Source organism: Thunnus albacares, chromosome 21 (assembly GCF_914725855.1).
Source record: "Thunnus albacares chromosome 21, fThuAlb1.1, whole genome shotgun sequence".
Taxonomy (NCBI): Eukaryota; Metazoa; Chordata; class Actinopteri; order Scombriformes; family Scombridae; genus Thunnus; species Thunnus albacares.
Window position 1 is genome coordinate 19,012,917 of NC_058126.1, and position 5,118 is coordinate 19,018,034.

At 40.2% G+C, this 5,118-nt stretch overlaps 1 long non-coding RNA gene across 1 annotated transcript; it reads right to left on the reverse strand.

Annotated features, from left to right (window-relative positions):
* Nucleotides 1-809: 809 nt before the first annotated feature.
* Nucleotides 810-2,741, reverse strand: LOC122972958. The gene is made up of 2 exons (XR_006399882.1): nt 2,658-2,741; nt 810-1,577 (listed from the first exon to the last, which is right to left on the reverse strand). It is a non-coding gene; the product is annotated as an uncharacterized LOC122972958 (long non-coding RNA).
* Between the last annotated feature and the right edge of the window lie 2,377 nt (nt 2,742-5,118).

Sequence of the window (5,118 nt, forward strand, 5' to 3'; positions counted from 1 at the left end):
GGAGACCAGTGGAGTTTGTTGGTAGTAATACAGAGCGTAGCACAAGCTTCCCAGATGCTCTACTCCCACAATAGTTAGACATCATTTAATGCTGTCACTATCCCACCCCAGTAACATTTGACTATGCAAGCTGCCAGGAAATTGCATCTTTATTTGTTATTGTTATATCCTTATTAGACTTTATTACAGGGTTATTTGGGACACATTACAACAGAACTGTGATGTAAACCATGGTTTGGGTTAAAATGATCACTTGCACATCAAGAGTGTGAGTGTGTATTTTTGGAGCAGTGGGACTTCTGTTTTCAGGATAATGGGCTGTCGGCCTATGGGCTTTTGGTGCAATGGGAAGTTTTTCGAACTACTCGAGTTTCGGAATATTGGGCTGTCGGAACAATAGCATGGCACCGCACATACTGCAGAGTCATTGTTCACGTATTTCTCTAAGTGGGCATTACGGGAGGATGTTGGCAGTTCTGGAACAGCTCTGCTCCCAGTGCCTGAACTCTTCACTGATTACAGATTAACAATATTAACGTTGCCTTTTTTTAATTAAAAAAATGCCTTTTAAACACATGCCAAAAGAGAGAGTGTTAAAATGAGAAGCACTTTTCTTAATTTCACTGATTACCTTTAATATGTAAAAGAGTTGGTGCAGGTGAAGTTGTAAAGAGGTGAATACGTTTCTGTGTTGGTAAAAAATGTTTCAACTTGAGTGAAAAATTTGTGCTTACCCAGAGACTTTATAACTCTAATTCATGAACATAAGCAGCAAAGGAGTGGGACTGGAGGGAAATAACAGAAACAGCTGGGATTCTTGGTGATTTTAAAGATCAACCAGAGGCTAAAACGCAACACACCATGCATACACCATTGGTATATACATTAGCTAGCTAAAGCTAACAGCTAACGTGATGAATAAACACTTGCAACACGCCAGTGTTAATTTGTGTGAATAACGTGAGGTGAACATTTGCAGTCTCAAGTCTGAATTACTGTACATAGTAAACCACATCTGTAGGGATTAAAAAACAAACAAAAACCTGAAACCTTATATGCTGTTTACCACCAATTGCTGTGAAAAGTTCAGCTGAGGTAAACTTCTCAGCTGACAGCATTGTTGACGTCCACTGTTTCCCCAGTCCTTTGGCTCTGTAGGAAATTAATGAACTTCCTGTGAATTGTGGATCGTGCTTCTTGCAGTGCAAATGCACAGCTGTAGTTTAATTTGTCACTCCTGTTTGAGTCGATGCTGCTTCTGCATCCTTTCCCCCTGCTTCAGATTTGTTGCAATTCTCTGTGTGTCCTCAGCGTGCAGCCATCTCTCTTTCACTGCTTCTCTGCTCTCTCTCTCTGTTCTTTTCTCTCTATTTTCTCCTCACAGGTATGGTGTCTGTGTTTGTCCCCCTTTGGCTAGCAGTGGGTGGTGAGCTGTTCTTATCATATTTTTGCTAAACCAAGACCAAAACTCACCAGCTCTCCAGACCCAACCCAATTTTACACCAGTGCACACTGTGAGGAGCTCAGCTAGGTCAATTCTTTTTATTCTCTTTCTGGCTTCTGTCAGTCCATCACTCCTGTAAAAAGTCATCAGAATTATTCTTAAAGCCTCACGGACCTTAATTTACTTATTTGTGTCAATAAGCCATATTCATAAATGTCATCCATCTTCGTCACTCTCAACATAGGGAACAATCTGCCATTTGTGATGATGTGATGTGAAAATAAACTCCAGCATGAAGACCAGACCCCCCCTACTGTACACGTTTAGTGATTCATATCCGCTGTTGCCCTGACCTTTATGCAAAATATGTAATTACCTCATCAAAGACATCAATAACAGCATTCTGAGTCAGTGTATCAGTACATCTAATCTGTCTGAGCCGGAAAAACGTGGCTAAATGAAAAGGAGAAAGGAATGAGGCAGCACACGCCAGCGTGTCCCTGCATCTGTGGCAAAAAGTTTAACTACAGGGCTGATTTGATTATTGCAATTCCTTGAGCGCAGCCCAGTCAGGCTTTACACCAGCGGGGTATTGTATTAGTAGATTTAAGACCTTGGTTACAACAGTAGATGATAATCCTGCTTTGAGTAGCCTGACAACTTGCAGCAGACATAGCAGTATTTTAGTCACAGTAGCAGAAACAGTTGGAGCAGCTGTGATATTATTGTAATAATAATTAGTAGTAGTGGCAGTAACATTAGTAGTTTTAGTAGTATTAGTACTTGTATCTTTAGTTCTCAAACTGTCAGTGCATTCTCTTTTGATGAGTCAGTCAGTAGTTTGTAACTTGATTAAGCAAACGTACTTAGAAATATATATAATGTATGAAGTAATTAAACTATTGTAACTATATTTTATCTCTGGACTCCTCTACAAGAAGAGGTCTCAAGATTATATGTCACCGTATATTTCGTTTTATATTGTGCTTTCTTGGGCTACTGTGCAGTTGTGCTTGCTTTTACTGTTGTAATTAGTCAAGCTTTTTTTTCTCTTGTCACGTTTAGTGAAGCGTAATCTGTGAAGACAACTGTTTAAATCTCCCGCTATGTATTTATGCTGTCAGTCAGCCTGGTTAAGGTTCTGTGGACAGAGACGCCCAAACGCAGGTCAGAGTTGGTGTGGACTGAACAGATAGAACACATTTACGCTTACCGATCATGTCTCGCTTTCTATGTGGATTCCCAGTAATTGGCAGTCAGAACTAGTTCATATGAAGTGTTGACAGTGTTGGAAATCAAGTGTTCATAGTTGTTTCGAAGGGCTATACTCAAAAGCAGAGTGAACAGTCAGCTGTCCAAGAGGGGGAAGATATATCATTTCAATACGTGGGTAATGGCACACATATTCAGACAGTCTCTCTCGGAACGCATTTATCGTGTTTCACTCAGTTGTTCGAATGAAAGGCGCTAGAAGTAGTGAAAAGATACCTAGAAAGAGAAATTCAAGCCTTTGCTCCTTTCTCACCTGCACACAGCTGGCCAGTCACGAAACGAAGTGGGTGTTAATGTTCGATTGTCGGTTTCGGAAAGTTACAGAAATGATCCAACATCAAAAACGTGTGGTGGAAGTGTTTCCGAATCTATTTGACTGTCTGACAAGCAGTTCAGATGGAGTATATATCAAGTGGTAATGTCAATTCATTTTTTTTCCACTAGTGAGTATAGTAGTAGTATTGGTAGTTTTGTTATCAGCAGCAGTAACGGTAATCATTTTAGTAAAAGTTGTAGGTAAGTCTGAGAGTACACCAGATCCAGCTGCAACGCCTACTCATCCTCTTACTGATCTCCAAGGTGATTCATTTCCATTTCTCTGCTGCTGTGTGCATCCGTTTCCATTGTAAGTCCTCAACATCAATTAAACCTTGATGAAGTTGCTGCCAGCAGTTGTATATTTAACTTCTAAGAAATGTCATTTTTGACAGTATGTGCTGAAAACATGCTTTCCTCCCACATTCTTGCTTTAGTCTTCACAGAATCTAAAAGGATAGAATTGAGCCGAGCAGTTTATTTGTGAATAAGGTGCCAGTATAATAGTGAATATTAGATTTTCCGTATTCTAATCTGATGAATTTATTCAGTAAAGGGCTTTGAGGAGCAGTGGTATAGAGCCAGGGAGGTTACCAATGATGTGTATTCACCTTGCCATGGGCATGTATGAGACATGCAACTCAAGCACTGAAAGAAGGCCATGTCACTGTAATTAGCATTTTCTATGCACTTATTTAATAATTAACAAAATGAAAATTCTCCATAAGTGCAGTTTGCATAAGGTTTAAATCTGAGCCTGTCATTTGGCACTGTCTTGCCTGTAGGCTCAGCCATTCTGTGTCATCAAGTTTGTTGTGGTACAATATCACTTTCTGAAGGGAAGGGTCATCTAAAAATGTACGTTTGTGTATCAGTTTTGTATTAATTTAGTTTACCCATGTAGCCAGGGGTTCTTTCCGCAAAAGCTATTCACTCGCTTTGGTCATGTTTCATAACAATTATCGCTCACAAATTGCAGACACATTTGTGAGTTGGTCATGTGTAGGTATAGCATTTATTTTGATAAGTGAAATATGTCAAAATGAGTCAGAGCAAATTATCTGATTAAGCTAATTTCAGCTTCTGTATTGCAACCTTGGTGAAACAGGTCCCTGGAGTTCTGGACAAAATGTCTGAAAATGAGATAGTTCAACATTTTCAAAATGTGCTTATTCACCATCTTGCTGTGAGTTTGATGAGAAGAGCAATACTACTCTCAGGTATGGGGTACCTATCTGGGATTGTCTTTTTATGAAGCCCCCTGTAGTCAATGCATAGTCTTAGGCTTGCATCTCATTTCGTCACACAAACAATTGCAGATGCATACGGGGATGTGGATTTGCGGATGAAGCCATTGTTCAAAAAGTCCTGTATGTGGTTTTCAATGTAGCCCATCTCACCTTTGTGCCTGGCAGATGTACTGTATTCCTCCCTAAGCATTTATTTAACCATAGCTTGTTGTTAAGTGGTCATGTAAATGATAAATGGACTGTACTTGTGTAGCGCCTTTCTAGTCTTCCAACCACTCAAAGCGCTTTTACACTACATGTCACATTCACCCATTCACACACACATTCATACGCTGATTGGGTACAGGGGCTACCATGCAAGGTCCCCACCTGCCCATCAGAGGGAACTAACCATTCACACACATTCATACACTGATGGCATAGCCATCAGGAGCAATTTGGGGTTCAGTATCTTGCCCAAGGACACTTAAACATGCAGACTGGAGGAGCCAAGAATCAAACCACTGATCTCCCTATATTCCGTCAGATCTTCCGCTCTACCTCCTGAACCACAGCCTCCTGTGGTCCAGGTTTACAGGTGGAACTCACAGTTTGTCTTTAGGATTACTCTGAGACTTTCCTGTGGTTGAGTTGGGTGGAAACTGGGAGTTTTTGACTACTATAGCATTAACCTGGTGTTCCTCTGGGTACACCGGATAACAGTCCATTATTCTCTGTATGCCCCCTATCAAGATTCAAGATTCATTTATCATTTTACAACACAAGATTGTATAACAAAGTGTAGTTTGTCCCTTAATGCTACTCACAAAACAGAAATTATATAAATGGATTAATAAG